This window comes from Lonchura striata, chromosome 5 (assembly GCF_046129695.1).
Source record: "Lonchura striata isolate bLonStr1 chromosome 5, bLonStr1.mat, whole genome shotgun sequence".
Classification (NCBI taxonomy): Eukaryota; Metazoa; Chordata; class Aves; order Passeriformes; family Estrildidae; genus Lonchura; species Lonchura striata.
In genome coordinates, this window is record NC_134607.1 from 14,741,673 (window position 1) to 14,759,444 (window position 17,772).

At 39.1% G+C, this 17,772-nt stretch overlaps 1 protein-coding gene across 5 annotated transcripts in view; it reads right to left on the reverse strand.

The window, feature by feature from the left end:
• SOX5 (SRY-box transcription factor 5) overlaps positions 1–17,772 on the reverse strand; it is a 609,634-nt gene that overhangs the window by 423,283 nt on the left and 168,579 nt on the right. For all 5 annotated transcript variants that reach the window (XM_077783333.1, XM_077783325.1, XM_077783327.1 and 2 more), the window contains one exon: positions 7,075–7,130. The gene's annotated coding sequence lies outside the window, so the exon portion shown is untranslated. The remainder of the gene's footprint in view (positions 1–7,074; positions 7,131–17,772) is intronic.

Below are 17,772 nucleotides of genomic sequence, written 5' to 3' on the forward strand. Positions count from 1 at the left end.
TGCAGATCTAAAAATCCTGGGCCCTCCACTTTCAATTGGCTAGGTATTCCTGAAGGCATAGACACATCCAGTAAAAACCCTCTAGTTAGGGATTAGGTGGAATCTAGGCCTAAATAGGGTTGAAAATTTGCCTTAATGCATTTGGGTATCTTTTCTGCTTTACCCCTTTGCAGCCAAAACATGCCACGGGGCTCTTGGCCAGAAAGTGAGGCTGCAGCCAAGGCTCACAGGGGCAACCCCACAAGGCCTCAGCTGCTGAGCTCTCAAAGAAGCAGCCCTTCCTTCCCTTGTCCATAATGAAAGAGAAAACAAAAACACTCATAAATAGAAAGAATAATAATAAAACAAAATGAAACAAAATGGCCATCCTTTCAATTAAAGATCTGAAACCAAGATGTTTCTCCTTCAAGAATTAAAAAAGTCTTGTTTTCCTCCCTTTTTTGTTTCAGCTTCTTCATAATTATTTTGTGGTCATTAGAGAGGTTTACGCTGTAGAAAGAATGCTGAGAGAAAGGAAACAGAGGCTGAGTTTTAAATGTAATTTTTGAAAATGAAGAATCTCTTGGGTAAAAAATCATACCACTTTTTTTCCTAAGCTATATATAGGTTGAAGCACCTAGGGTTTGGCTATGTCTGCATAAGCATTATAAAGTTGCCACAATGTTATGGTTTTATTGACAAATCCCTTCAAAAGAATTGTATTTGCTGTCAACTCTGAAATGCAGCATGTTTACCCAAAACAGAAAATAAGATGATGCTCTTCACCCTACTGTTTTAAGTCCACATTTTAGGAATCTATCATTAGATTGTTATTTAACTATAAAAGGTTGGAAAACAAAATGCTGCTCTCAGAAAATTATACAAAACCCAAGTTGTTGGATTTTTTTTTAATATCTATTCAGGTCTCATTTACCCTTATATTTGACACAAATGAAAATAAAACAGCATTTTAAGCTCCTGGAAATGACAGTATCATGTTATCTAGATAAATAACACAAAGCTATTATTGAAATTCTGATAGCATTTGGTTTACTGGTAAAGGAAAATTACCTGTAATGCATAGTTTAAATAATTACTTTTAAACAAAAGCTTCTTTTCTACAACACTTATTTATCTTCTGAGACTAGCTCAGCAGGGTTATGTATTTTATGAAAATTGCCTTCAGACTGTTAATGGTGGGGTGTGTGTTAGCACAGGAGAAGGGATGCCCATTTGACTCCTGTTCCTAATGCAGGGAGCTGGTCCAGATTCTGGAGAGCCAGAGCTCTGCTGTGCATTTGGAGATGTCAGAAACACTTGGCCTTCCTCCTAAAAACTGGCAGCAGCATTTCAGGGCAATGGAGCAGACAAACTGGGAATCTCTAACTGTGCTCAGGACAGCAGCAAGAACAACCACCAAACCTGAAATACATTTCAGTTTTCAGTTTTTTTATTTCAGAAAAATATTTAACTTCATTTCAAGTCTCTCAGTGTGAAATTATTTTGTTTGCTCTTACTCATCATTTCTCTGTTCTCTTTCATGCTCAGCACTGGGTGTTCCCTGTGTCAAACTAGCAATACAGCTATTCTATATTATGTATATTATATATGCATTATATATTACAGATATATAACATATATATGTAATATATATACATATATGTATTATATATTACATATTATGTAACATCTATGTAACCACTAGATGTTATATGTTATATATGTATTATATATTACATATATGTATTATATGTTATATATGTATTATATATTACATATATATAGTGTGTATATATGCATATATGTGTAATATATATGTATTATATATTACATATATATTACACATGAACTACAGAAATATAACTGTATAACTATTCTGAACTGCTCCCTGGTGAGTTTATGTGGCAGATAACCAGCACAAATCGCCAAGATATTTCTGAAAGATCTTATTTCCTCCCTGAGGAAACCACAGTCAAAATGCACTTTGGATCCACAAAGCACAGGCACTAACACCTGGGATTGTCCCTCTGGAGAAGCTGTGGAGCAAACACAAACACTTAATGAGCCCCTGGCACAGGTCATGCCTGCCCTGTATGCTTGAGCAGGTGGTTCAGCTTGGTTTGGTCTTTCCACTACCACCAAGAATTCCACATGAAAAACAGGCACATCTATCTTCTCACATACTTACGACAACCAAGTCAATTTGCTTTATTAATTCACTCTATTTTTATATATGTTTACTTACTCATATGGCCCCATTCATCTGTTCAACATCTTTGTCTTTAAAGGGATCAAAATTCTAGAAATTTAAAATTGTGATTTTTTTCACATAAGCAAACACCAAAAATGCTACTTGTACTTCAGAACTGGAATTGCTAAATGAAGTGGTCTCTCCCCTGACTTGAACAAATATCTATCAAGAAGCAGAAAAGGAAGTAAAAAACTTCTCAAAGTTATGTCAAGTTATTGGCCAAGAAGAGACATCAGGATTTGTCCACTGAATCAATCCTGAATTTTAGCGAAGCTCAACAGCTCCACAGAACTAATTTTTAAGAGATGCTTAAAGAAAACCATGACAAATGTTCACTAGCTGATGTTCACAGGTTCTGAGGTGTCCACAACACCTTCAGGAGTCCCAACTCATCACCTCAGACAAACAGTTCAAATGCACACCAGCTCCTGGTAGGCTGGAACACCTCCTGGTGGAAGTGACAACATTGAACAAGCATAGAAAGCAGAGAAGACAAATGAGCTCAACTACTTTTTTTTTTTTTTCTAAAATAAAGAGCATTTCCAATTTCAGAAAAAGTGAACAAGAAGTGAACACCCACACACAGCCTCAAAGTCAAAGAAAAACAAAGATTTCCAGAAACCCTGCCCTTCAGCTGGCCCAGACACACCAGGAGCAGTCAGATCCTGCAGATCTGGACCGGGAACAGGAATGGGACTTATCATAGGGAAGCACAAATTAAATGCTTGAGTTTTTAACTGCTGATTCAGTTACTCCCACTATCTAAAGAAAGAAAGGAAACAATATGCCTAAAAAAAAGTGTACCAAGTGCAGGGCACACATATAAATAAACCCCAAACTTCTTCATAGGAAAATGGCAGAGGAATCATGTATCATCAAGGACAGCTTGGCTTTTTAATTGCAGATTTTTTTTTTTTGTTGTTTGGAAAAACCTTTCTAAAAAGCAAGCCAAAACTTTACCAGAAAAGTGACCAGGAGCATTCTGACCTAAACTAAAAAGGCAAAAAGGATCCAGCCATGTGCACAGAGAACTTGTTCACAGAAGAAGGCAGAAACAAGGAGGTAGACCACTGGGCTATAACTTCAGATCCCAAGCAGATTGAGCAAAGACATTTCTAGGTTTTCAGCATTTCTCCAAGATCTGGGGCCACTTCTCATTCCCAACTCAGCTGCCTTTTCTCACTGCTTTCAGGAAGAGGTACCATGTGATCCATTGGCTCTTCTGGAGTTTACTTGATTTTCATGGCCTGTGATTTTTCAGCAAGAAGATGGTCACCCACCCTAGCTAATGATACCGAAATTAATGAAGATTACATTAAAGAACCTAGTCTTGGTTGCATTTAATTTTTTTTTTTTTTTTTTTTAAAGAGAGAAACAAACCCATAGTTTCTGTTTGTCAGAACAGGCAGAAAGGACATTTCACACATGTTTCTGGTGCCCTCAGCGTCTTCAGTTATCATTTCCTGTTTCATCCCATTCTCATGGATATGTGGACAATGTGCATGATTTTAACCTATGTTGTCAGGGAATATTCACCCACAGATTTCTCAGTTACCTGAACAACTGCTGAGTACAAAATGAAGGGACAAAAAAGAACCTTATCCCAAGCCTCTTCAGTGATATTAAAACATCCTAATACTTTCTTAGGTGAGAGTCCTTACAGTTGACATAACAGTAAGCAAACTCACATATGAACACTCCAATAAAACAGGACATTATGGTTTGGACCTGCTCCCTCGACATAAATATGATACTCTTCAGACCTGGTGGGTCTAACAATCAGTCAGAGATACCCACCCAGAAGCCATTCTTGCAAACAAGCCTTACTCTTGGATTTCTACAAAAACTAGCCCAAAAAGCCCCAAAACTAGAGCCATCAATGCAAGTAAGAGATTCAGATCTCAAAATTCAGGATGACATAGAAAATAAATGACGTGCAAGAACGGGAGCTTCCTCCCTCTCACACCCATGCTCAGAACTGCATGCAAATATTGTGAGCTTGTAGATTACCAATTTAGCAACTGGTTTCATTTTGAGACCTTTTTGGAGGGGAAGTAATACAGAAACAGCAATTCCTCCCAACCCACTTCCCATTGTCACCACACAAACAGACTTAAATTCTCAGGTTGACAAAAACTATATCTGCAACAAAAAAATGGGATTATCGTGAAAATTTGCCCAAGAAGGCTTATATTATTTACCAACTGGAAGTAAAATCTGAGGCAAGAATACAACCTCAGACAAGCTCCTTATTTCATAGAGCTACTCTCTCCAGCCCACACTGGGTGTACAAGTTGCAGACCATGGAGATCTAAGATGCTTTACCACTTTTGTGTGGAGGAGGTTTCTGCACCTCTACTGATACTCAGCTCTTTCTCATCAAAATCATATAGAGGGATAAGTCATAAAAAATTCCTACTTTATTTGGAAAAAAGAATGAATAATTTATTTTAATGACTTTAAGACAAGCTATGCATTAAAAAATACTAACATTCCCACTCTTTCAATCTCTGTCTGATTTTACTTTTTATCAGGAAGACAAGTTCTGCCACATAGGTTCAAATTTTTTTATATATTGATCTTCCTATTGTAATTTTTTTTTTTACTATGATGTTAAATTAAACTGCAGGAATATCTCTCTAAGTGCATTTGTATATACACAAACACGCTGTATTTGACAGCTGTTTTCTCCACCTTTTCCATGTCATTTGTTACCACTCTAACAGCAACATCTTTGTAGTGGGATCCATGCCTTTCTATTCTTACCTGCACTTCCAGTTCAAATATGATCAGAGTTTAGAGTAACATAATGTTTACATGCTCAGGAACTATAATAATAAATCACTCACTATCCTGATTGTGTGGGAAGGCACATCTACAAAAATCAAAAGCAGCATGTGAAAAAATAACTTATAATATTTGAAAGTTGAATGTATCATGATAAAAGGCAGTGGAATCAGAGGCTGAGCCTAAAGAATTACCTGCAGCCTGCCATGCTTTAACTACCAGTTCCTGCAGACAACTAAGCTGTTATGAAAAAGCCCAGAAACTGAGCTTTAATAGTAAACATATGACCCAGTACAGACAGGGAGACAGCCTGATGCATTCTACTGGTTTTCTTGGAGATCACGTCACTTCACAGCAAAAAACCAGATGCCAACATATGGGTTTGAAAACTGCAAAAAAAACAAGAAAGTGCTGGCAAATAAAAAAACCAAACCAACCCAAATGTCCAAATGCAGAAGATAAATTCTTCCAAGCTAAACATGTCCAGCTTGTAAATTAGTAGCACACACTGAAAACACAAATACTTTATTCTCAGACAAAAAAATTTTGCAAGTTAATCTATATTTATAATACTGGTGAGTCTTCTCAGAAGTTCAAGGGACCAGATTATTTCAGATTAGAAAATTATTTATTCTCTTGTCAGCCACAAACTTATTTTGATCTGTGAGCCTGAGCCAAGCTTGTTCCATGTGCCTGCAAACTCACAGTCAGGAGAGTTTGGGATCTTTCCCATGACATGTTGCTTAAAGCCTCCTCCAAAAAGCAGCCTAAAGGCTGTGTGGGTGAGTAAGGGAGGCATTTACTGTCCCACAGAGCTTATTATCCCAACATCAGACAAAGCATGACAGGTGCACCCAGCAGGGAATTTCAAACAGGGCACCACTTATCTTAGTGCTATTGACATTGTTGGGGGCTCTGAATATTAAAATTTAAATGCATTCTTACAGATTTAGAGAAGGGGGTAGAAAATCCAAGATTCTGACTACAGTTTGCCACAGATAAAAGGCAGAGAAGCAGAAACATATCAGTCCCTTCCTGTTTGGATGAGCTGAGACAGTCACAGTGCTGCAGTTGCACACAGTCACATCGTAGGTATCAGTAGCTCTGCCTCCCTAAGAGCCCAGGAAAGGCAGCAGGACAATTTATATAATTGACTGGATCAGCAGCCATACCTGTTATTAAGATTACTTCACGTGAGAGATTAAACAACTACCTGCAGTTGTTCAAACCCCACCAGTATTTTGCCATTTCGGCTGATTTATCTCTGGTGCGTGACTGCCTCAGGCTGTGTGCTTTGGAAATGGGATAGCTTCTGCAAGAACAGGGGTACAGAATATTACACTGACAATTCTTCAAGCTCCTCCTCTGAAAAACACTTTGGTGCTTCAAGCTTCAGAGGAAGGTTTGAAACCTGGCAGTCTGGTTGGGGCTTTTGTTCCCATGAACAGCCTTTTGTCCCTAAATGTGCCTCAAGTAAGCCCTTAGGAACTGTCTTTGCAAACCGCAGTCATCCAGTGAGTAGTGCTTGGCTTTCCAATGTTGTTATTGTACTTTCAGCGTGGTTGTTATATGAAAGCAAGTGTTGTATCTTGCTTTTACTGTATTTCACCTTCACCCCTTTTAAAACCATGTAGAACAGGAAATGAGAGTAATCAAACGAGGCTTCAAAGGAGACAAAGCAGTGAAGCTACAGATAGCACACAAGTCCCTTAGCAAAACATTTCTTGAAATAATGAAAACACCAGCCCTCAAACCGGGCAACTTTGTCCAAGAAGCTCACACACTCTGCCACCTCTACACCAGCTCGTTACTCCCCAGCCCTTCCTACATTTCTCCTTGAGCCACTCTCCTGCCACAGGGAACCTTTTCCGCCCCTGTTGCAGGTGAGGAACCAGCAAAGCAAAGCCTTTGAAACAAAATAACTGAAGGATCAAGGAACTCAGCTGGACTGTGCAAGCCCTGCACCAGCCTCATCTTTCAGAGTGGATCCAACACATCAGTTCACATCAGCACCTCCAGAAACGCCTCCCCGGCAAGGAACAAAACACACCTCTTACCTGCCAAGTCTCCCACCTTCAGTTCTCAACTCTTTATGTTCTTCTGCTTCCAACTGCTGACAGTAGCAAGGGGAAAGAAAAGAAAAAAAAGAAAAATCAAAGGACAAGTCACAACTACGTCATTCAAAACCCTTTTCTTATTCATTACAAGTGTCCTGAGCAAAAATCTCAGGGAAGTGGGGTTTTCTCTACTCAGTTTTCTACAGAACTCAGGTCAGGCTCATAGCAAAGCTTCCCCTAAAATACGAGATGCTGAACCTGAGACCAACACCTGTGGCACAAGGAGGAGAGGGAGCTCTCATTAAAGGAAAACTAAGCAAAGGGAAACAATGGCTATTAAGGAAAATCTGGGGATTAGGATTCCAGTAACAAGCAAGGTGCTTATTCACAAAATTGTAGCTATACATGTAACTTTAATTAATCAGACCACAGACTCACACAGAATGTTCAGGAGCTGAAGGAGGGAGGGAAAAGTGAGAAACCGAACCCCAGTCAGACTGACAGCCATTTCAGTGGACTTTGGATCATACCCAAAGTGGCAGAAGAAAAAAAAGATGCAGCAAGAACAGGGGAAATAAATGAGGGAGCAGATTAATAAGTCAAATAAATATTATTAATGGTACAACTTAATTAAAATGCTGAGGAATTGCAAGGTGGGGAGGATAGATTTTGCTCTTCAGGCTCATAAATGGTAGCTTCCTCTACCAGTATCAGTGGAGCAGTTTTAGATTTACGTCAGTGTAACTAAGAACAAAATCAAATTAAGGAGTACGGAGTAACTGGAGAAAAAACAAGCTTTACTGAGTGTTCCAACACTGGGAGGCACTCAGATACTATAGTGCTGAAGGCCATGTTACCAGATTGATTAAATGTTTGATCCATTGGTAGGAGATTTATCTGACATGGGGCGAAAGCAGAGAGCTCTCACTCTAGACTTCTAATCAGCTATTATTTATATTTTCTGCATGCTATAAACATACAAAGCAGATGCTTTATAGAATTTGCAGTAATAATAATTCACAGTTGTTCCCACTCCTGAGATTAGTTCTAACAGATTTCTTCACCATTTTAAAGATCTTTTGCAAAATTATTTTGAAAGAAGTTTTCATAACAAAATCCCAGGACTTTCTTTCCTGCTCTCCTTTAGATCCTCAAGACTGGTATCAAACACTACAGAAACTAAACCCAGAGCCATTTATACTATTTTTTCTTGCATGCACTGTTTTTCTTGGACAAACAAGGGAGAGTTTCTCTACGCTTCATTGCCAGGCTCGTCGGGAGTTTTATGTGACAGTGTGAAAGTAGCAGTTTCTTTTCAATAGTTTCATGCTCCCACAAACACAGACTAGTTTCTTTCAGACACCTACTTTCACTAATGTACTGCCATTCCTTATGCCATGTCACTTTCTGTCTCTGTTCTAAAACCACAAACTTTAATAAAAATTAAAGCTCCAACTCAAGTTAATCTTTCTTGTATTTACTTCTAGTTTCGCTCTAAAAGCACTGCAATGACGATATTGTGCCCAAGTCCTCACCGCTGGGATTTCAAACTACTTGAACACAATCTGTTTTATTACAAATAAAAAAAACTATTCCATCCAGTCTGCCCTTCATTGCCCTGCTAACTCCACAAAATCCACCAATGTGTAACAATGCCTAGAACAAGGCCAGTCACATATTTGTAACACCTCTGTCACCAACATGTACATGTATTTTTTCACTTTTTAGTAGATGGCCTACAGGCACAGAGAAGGTTACTACTGGTAACCTGGGGGAATCTATTTAATCTCAAATTGTAGAGATTTATGTTTAAATAAGTGAAACAAGGTTCCATCTAGTTTCTGCTCCCACAGGTAAACTTTGATTAGTAATTACTATTTCAGTCCTTAAACTCCAACTAATAACGAGGCCATTAAAAAAAGAGACATGTTTAAGCTTTTTTCTTTTGAATAAAGTCTTAAAACACAAAAAAAAATTTCAAGCCTCTTTAAGGAAGAATACTGATTTCTTTCCAGAGAAGATGTTCTTGGCTAGATTCTAGTCCAGTAGAATCTATCCAGACTCCTCAAAATGTACAACAACTTTAACCAGAATAAGAGGGAGTTTCTTTACAAAGCTGGGAAGCTGTAAGTGAAAAGCTACAGCTTCCCATATGGAAGGTCAATCTGTCTTTCAGATATGAACATTTATAACAGGCTTGTGTTGAACAGAGCAGGACACACAGGACACTGTCCAGCTTGGAAAAGACTTGGATGCTCTCCCAAGGTCTAAAGATAACAAGTGCTATTATTATTATCATCATTATTAACCCTACTCTTAAATACAGTTTCAGAAAGAAACAACATTTTCCCAGCACTTCCCTATGAGTTACACGCAGTAGTGGCATCAGGAAAGGCATGGTCCACAACACTGTGGAAAGGAATTACAGAAGGTCCACTTTTAGTTGAGAGTATTTGCTCAATGTCACTCAGAGATCAGACTCTTAACTGTATTGCAACAAATTTATTCGTGATTAAAAATTAGTAAATAGGCCACCAGTGCATGTAGGATCAAAAATTAGAGTTCAGTGCCTTGGGTGTAGCACCATTTGTACTTGAGATTTATCATCTGCAACATAGAGGAAATGGAGCAGAAAAACTTGTCTCTAAGTCACTATTCCCCTTTCTTCCAGCTTCCAAAAATAAAACAACTTAAAGACATTCTGAAAGCTTCACAGTAAGACCCATGCAAAACTTTTGCCACAAAATGAAAAAATCCCTCATGCTTCATTACAAATCTGAAAAACAAGACAGTATCTGCAAACAACTTTCACACAATCATCATGAGTGTTAAAACAGAAACTTAAGAAAAGCTCAGATATTGAGAAAGAACTATGGCTTTAAGACTAAATTATTTGAAGTAGACTGTTTTCATATATTGTGGCCAAAAGGCAGGGATAAATTAGTATTTTCAAAAACTGAAAACCATCTCAGTGGACTCTGGCAAACAAGTGAAAAAAAAAAGTAGCTTACACATCATTTTACATAGTCCCAAATTTATGTTTAATAGCCATAAGTCTTTATCTTCAGGTGCAAACAACTTGCCTTAGCAGCTGAAAATACTTCATAATTAAATAGTAATTCAGGGTTTCTGGAAATATTTCAGAATTAGACTACAATTTATTAGCCATTAGAAAAGAAACAACAGAAAGCAAGTGACCTATATTACCCATCCACAAAAATAGCATTTGCCTTCCTGGCTCTGTTTTTGTGGTCAGCAATGAAATTAGTCCCATCACTTGAGTGACTCCCCACCCAGACAACTCTGTGATTCTCATTATGATGGTTTGGAAGTCCTTTACAGCACCTCTAAAATGCAGGGATGGTTTCCATGCCTCTTGTCTGGGGGGTGGCAGCTACAGCAGAGCTCCCCCAGCTCCCACCTGCAGCTCCAGGACAGTCTTCCCCTAAGGTGCTGTGGTAGGACACACTGACATCCCTCAGGTTTTCACCTCCTTCAGCACTGGCAATGTGGATTTCAAGTACAAAGCTGGGCACTTGGAATCATCAAATCATTAGGACTGAGAAAGACCCTGAAGGTTAAGGGCTGGATTCAGTGGTCTAACAGTGCCAATCCACCACTAAATCCTGTAAGACCCTCAGTGGATGGTGACCCCAAAATTTCCTGGGCACCATGTTCCAGTGCTTGGCAACCCTTTTGGTGGGGAAACTTCAACATGCAAAAGGCTGGAAGAGCAGCTCAGGAGGCATAAACTGCACTGCTCACCTCACTGTCAGCATGAAGCACCCAAAAATTACTGTAACATGGTTGAATTTTAAACTGCTTCAAGACTTTTACATGAAAAAATAACTAGTCTGACTTCCCACTCTGATGTTGCAGGCACGTGGCATTTGTTAAGCCTCCTCCCATCTAACAAGAAGCCATCCTGAGGGTGTACAACAACCACCCAAACAAGAAAGCAAACAACTCTAGCCCCTCAAAAGACTCCAAAAATAACAGAAGGGTATTTACAGCCTTTACTACCTTTCCAGTATAGAGGACATGCTTGTACAGAAAATTTCCAAAATCAGATATGGCAGAGTCACTCTGAGTGAGCTTGGCTAATGAATTTAAATGAGAGCAGAAGCAAGCCACAGACAGACAGATTTTTAATATCCTCATATTTTCTAGTAATGCTGTAATTGTATTTAATGTTTCACTTTGTTGTGCATTTTATTGTTGAGACTTTAAAATCATCTGGGATCCCTTTGGGATATACAGCACTATATAAATGTAAGTTTTTATTATAAAATAATAATCACTGGCCATTTAAATTAAACAATAGCTACTTGATTATACTTAACCAAGTTTAAGCTCTAATAAAAAAATTATTACATATAATCTAAATTAAAGATATTTTTTGTCAGTTCAAAGAACCCAAAGTTTTTCACATTGGATATGCAGTGTCCTGCAGCACCTGGAGCTTGATCCTGCAGTACTCAGATCAGTTAGCACTTCTGCTGCTTTCAGTTAAATACCTTGACAATTTCATTTTTCTGAAGCAGCAAAACTAAGATTTATTTTGTTTCCCACAGTCATTTGAGAGAGTATTCACCTGCACCTTTAGTATTGATCCCGTAGTGTCTAGAACAGTTTTGGTTTTTTTTTTTGGCTGTATCACCAGCTATATATACACATCATAAATCTGAGAAATTATTTCAATCCAACACAGAGATCTTTGAGCTTACACTCAAGTAGCAAACTTGGTGTTTGTCCTGTCAGTTGGTCACAATGTGGAACACAAAAGCAGCTAACCTTTCCTCTCTGTGGTCAGAGGTTCTGACCTGCTCCTGTGATACATCCACAGGGACTTGCATCCAAAATACCCACCTGTAGTCTTGTGCATGAAATAGTCCATGCAGCCATATGAGATATTTCAGGATGCTGCAGATTCTGAAAGTCCTGTTGCCAGGCATACTTCAAAATCCCTAAATCCTGCATTCAGCAATAAGGTACAGTGACATTTTGTGCAAAAATTCTTTTAGAAGATTATTTGCTTGGCTTGGAACTGTTAGAAATCACATCTTCAGGCTTCGAATCTATGGGGGAAGAAGCTGAAAGTCCAACATGACTCTAGGAATTAAGGTTAAGAGAAGAACCTTATTTTTGCTCTCTCCTAATAAATACCACAAGACCAGGGGCATGGGGTGTCAGTGGAAATGTCTTTCCTGGCTGACTTGCCATGCTTCGGGTGTCTTCTCTGTGGAATGAGGACAGTGGCATTAACCTTGATATTGATGAACAGCACTGTAGATGGGGCTATGCTACCTTTCAATGACAACAGCTCATCTTGGGCACCTCTTAGCATCAAAAAAAATAGAAAAAATCTATTCCGGAGTCAATGACCTGTTGAGAAGTGATGATTAACCCACATGGGTTAAGAACACAATCAGCCCAGGATCCCTCCAGCTGAGATGGTCAGACTGTCTTAATGGTTGCAAAAATCTAATGGGGGTTGAAACACTCTAGATCCAAAGAGGCAGGGTCAGGTGACAGTGTTCAAAACCTAGTGACCACAGAAAAGTGATTAACATTAGTTTGGATGAGCCTGGAACTGTAACCTTGATTTCAATCAGTTTTGATTCTTCTGAACGATTAAAAAAAAAAAAAATCTAAAGTTTGGTATCAATATCTCTATTTTTCCTGTTTCCTCCCCAAAACATTTTTTTAAAAGTGAGAGGTGGGTGAGTTGATTTTAAGTAAAAAAATTACTCAAAAGCACTAATTTCAAAACAACCCCATACATTTCTCCCAATGAAAGTATAAATATTTTGCTCTGAAATAGACACTTCTTTAAAAGTGTTCAATTTTCATGTAAAAATTGTTCATTTTAATTAAAAATTAAAATAACTTAAGTGAAGAAAGACTGCATATGCCTGAGAACTTGGTGTTAATTCCTTAAGGCCTGGGCTAAGATCACACTGGCTTAAGATTCCCTCTCTCCAGCAATGCAAATAACTATGACATGCCACAGACCCTTCACATACACTTAATGACCTCAGTGGCATTCTGCCAGCTTGTACCAGCTGAGAATCTGGGACAGAAGCCCCAGCTGAAACCAGGGCTCCCTGGCAGATCCACACACACACACAGCTACAGACAGCCCTCACAGCACAGTTTGTAATTTAAAAGGACAGCAAAACCAAAAGATGGGAAGTAGAGATTATTATTAAAAGGGAGTATAAGCATCTGTTGCAAAGGGACAAACCTGAAGAAAAGGAAGGCACGGATTTCTTGAGTTCTAGGCTCCCAACTAATAATTCCCTTCCTTAAGGCCTTTTCTTGGACTCAGGATGGAAGCAGACATTTAATAAATTAATAAAACCCCAGTAGTGTAAAAGCACAGCAATGATACAAATATTAGCTAACTTTGATTTTAAACTGTTACCCCCTGGCATCAACTGTTATCCCCTGCTTGCTGGAGCACGCTGCCAGCACTCCTTTGGCTGCACAGGGTGGTGGATGATGCCACCCATGTCCTGAGCCACCAGGAGATGCTGCCTTCAGTTGGGCATGTGTTTCCTGCAGTGTCTGAGCAGAGTAGGGTGCCACCCATCCCTCCAGCCAGCACACACCCTGGCACAGCAGTCAGCTGCTGGAGGGTGACATCCTGAGGTGGGCAGTCACATCTTGCCAGCTGTGGGGAGGAAAGGGGAGCAGGGCGGGGTGGCACGAGACCCATGTTGTGGTTTCACTGGAAGGACACCACCTGTCACAAGGAATTACCATTCATGTGCACCATCAGCACAGCTGGATTGAGACCAGGAAGTGGTGGTGACAAACAGCACTTGCAGGATCACATAATGAGGGGCCAGGCTGCTTCACTGGAGCCGCTTCACTCAATTAGTAGACAAGGCTTTTAATGCTGCTATGCACAACCAAAGCAATTTTGATTACTTAGAGCTAAATCTCCATTTAGAATGAGTCAGAAGCTGAAACATCCTTTTTTTTTTTTTTTTTTCCGCACCCCATCCCCCTCTTTCTTTCTTTTAATATAATTTATCTCCAGATTGTTCAAATGGTAATAAGCTGACTGAAGGCTGGACACATTAGCCTCTGTTTGTGGCCAAGTGATGTTGAAATATACTTTTTAAAATAAGTTCAAAGAGTATCTATTCTAGCAAATGAAACTGATACAAAGATATCAAGTAATCAATACTATGCCAGAAATAAGGGCCAAATTTTTCCTCTTTTCACTGTAATTTAACTACATCTTTGAAAGGGGATATTGGTAGAACAGGCAGAATTTCATGACAGTACACAAAGAGCAGTAGCATTCTTGGCTTGCATCTCCTTGTGCTGGGTTTACAGTAACTAATGTGATTGATTCTGTTAGCCAAAGACCAAAACTGGATTATCTCCTGAATAGGAGATAATTTTTTTTTTTCATTTAGCATAGATTTTAGCTGATGTTTAGGAAGTGCAATTTAACCCCAAGAAACTCACGAAAACCTGAACAAAGTCTGCTAACACTAACAATATTTCAGAGTTATTTCTGCTACCTTAGGTCCAGACCTGTGTTTCCATTGTTAAAAAGGGAATTGCATAATTAAGGAAACTTTTGCAGCAGTTTAAATGTAGATCCTATGAACAAGATGCTACTGTCAAACCCTCCTCACCATTGTACCTTAGGGATTCATGTATTCACTGAGATCAGGACCTGAACTTAAATTAAATACGATTTAGAGTAAGGACCTGTGTGTGCACCATACTCCTGTATCTGCCCTAATCAGTGGTATGTCAGGATCTCGTCATCAATCTTTTCAGCCCGAGTTCTGGAAAAGCCCTCACACATTCCTGGCACTGGGAGTGGATCCCAGATAGCTGTTTTCACAGGAGATAGCCTGCCCACACACCTACAGAATTATTCTACTTCCATAAAGATGTATGTATGGCTGTACGTACAGACAGACTAAGAATGGCATGCAAGGTGAAGAAAAATTCCATCCAAGACCTTCCTTTAGTTTAGGAAGGAAGAGGATAAGAACATGAGTACCTGTGAGCAGCCCTTAGCACTAGACTATAGTTAATGAGTTTTCTTGGAAATCTCAAGAAATCAGAATACTTTGTTTCATGTGTATTGAAATGAATAATTTTGATGTTCAGAATTTTATTTTAATCTTTATTTGGGATGAAACTAATTATCAGGTTTGACCCAAATTCCTCAAAAACTTCTGCTGCTTAGAAACTGAATTTTTGGATGCATAAATTTGTTTCTGTGGGAAAAATCTTTACCAAATATGCAACATTGCAGTACTTCATCAGGATTTCTTACTAGCGGGTGGAGGGAACTGGGGGTGTGTGCTGCAGTTCAGAGAAAGGGATTCCTTATCAAAGAATCAAGAGGGATTATTTATCTATCACCCACACCCAGTGCAAAGCTGTATTTTTCCACTGGCCTCTGAAGCACCCAGCTCCTAAGGCAGGGCACCCAAACCAAATGTCTGATGCATTAAGGACACAAAGTGGATACAGGCTTTGCCTAAAGCACAGAACCAGGAACATTTTAAACTGCTTCATTTCCCAGCTCCAGTACAGCTATGTATGTATAATTTATTTAAGATTTGACTCGGCAGGGTAGCTGCATGCAATCAGCATATTGTTTTTGTGAAGGTTTCCCCCCTATTGCCCTTTAGACAGATTTTAACTGTCAGTATATTGGCCTTTTGAATTTTTGTTTTCATAATACCATAAGCTATTTGAACATACATTATTATATACTAATCACTGCTTGTCCATTTTTTTTTTTTGAGCCTTACAGGCAACAGCGGAGAACAAGAAATGCAATTTAGTTGGAACTTCAAAGCAATGCTTCACTATCATCCAAACTGGAGGTCTTTTATGCCTCTCTCACTATTTGGTTTTAAAAGTGAAAGGAAACCAGTTGCTTAAATTTGTTCTTTCAAATTTCCACCCACTTCCCACTCTCAAAGGAGGGGCTTTATGATAATAGATAGGCTGATCTTGAGATCAATCACAGATAGAGATATATTTACTGTCCTCACAGTCATAGTATTGCTTACATATATGAATTAAAGATTGCCTAAATCCTGCCTTTGAACACTTCTAAACTTTAAAAAGATAGAGATCTATATTTGAATTTCATATCCATCTCATATCTCTATAGTAGGATGAACAAAACCACTCAATTCAACTACACCTGAACTCAATAAAAACTGGATCTTTCAAGATTTCCTATCATCATGTGGACTTGTGTACGTAACAAACTAGCCCCAAAAAGATAATACTGAACAGCTCCACTCCACACTCATCCTTATTTCTTTTCAGAAGTGCCTCTGTACAGCTGAGCTTTGCTTCTGAAGTGGATTAAGGTACACTCCATGTGGCATTTTTAGGGGTGAAGCAAAGTGCCACAAAAGGAACCAGTGCAGAAAAATATTCAATTGCATAGCCAAGCTTGTCCATTAATGGCCTAATAGAGGGCAAGCCTGAATAACATCCTCAGTTACAGCAAGATGCTGGGTGCTCAATGAAAGCATTTTAGTGAAAAATTCAGTGGTTCACAGGTGCAAAAAGGTTGTATTCCTATAGATGTTATGAACAGTTACTTTATAAACTTAAATCCCCAAATTGGCCAGATTCCACATTTTTAAACTTAAATCCCTGTGCTATACATGCAGTGGAAACAGCATATTAGTCAGGACAAGCAGGAAAGGCATAATGGACTTCCACTTTTCATACAGTGGCTTTCCAACCATTACTAGCACCCTGGTTCTCCCTTCTCCTTCACCCACTCATCCCTTCCTCCCTGCTTTTTGACCAAACAGTCTATTCTGGACATGAGACAGCTCTTGTTAAAATCCACTTACTTTTGTGAAAAGAGAAAGAAAATAAAAGTCTTCCAAAGAAAAATTTTAAAAGGAAATCAACAAAACCTTAGAGATTTAACTAAGAAACTTTCAATAAAGCAAAACTATTTTAAACTTTAACAAAATAGAAAACGTTCACCCTGGTGGAACAATTGGTAGTGGAGCAGAGAATGAGAAACTGAAAAAGTTAAGGTTTTCCTGGACAAAAATCATAACTCAAACACACACTCAGGGGGACAGTTATACATATGCTTTTGAACAAAAACTCTAACCTGGCAGGATTAATTTTGGCCTTAGCTTTATCAAAATATTGAAGCCCATATGGCACAAAGCAAATAATTTTACATTTTTACTTTAAACCCCTGTGTTTTTCTCATCTATTCCCTTCTCCTCCACCACACACACTGGCAGCCGCTACCAATATGCCAAATGCCAAATCAACCCTGCAAGCTGGCTGGCACAAGCACCCTACAATACTGGCACACGCTTCCCTTTGCAGGGGGATTCTCCCTGAAACCCTGTGGCACATCCAAGCATTCCTGCCTCGCAGCTGAGGACCCTGTCTGTCCCAGTCACATCAGCAACAGGATGCCTTGACTGTGAACATGCTGCCCATTTCATTCCACCTAAATCAAACAGAACAGCTTCACCTCGCCTCAGTGCATCCATTTCTCCTCCCAGACCAGAGAAGCAGCCAGTGCTTTGCAATATCTCTGTGTCCAGCAAAGGACAGGTATTGCTACTGCAAAAACACAGGATGCAAGTCACTGCAGTGTGAGTAAGGACAAGGGGAAAAACACATCACTCAGGCAGGCTGAGCAAACTCCTG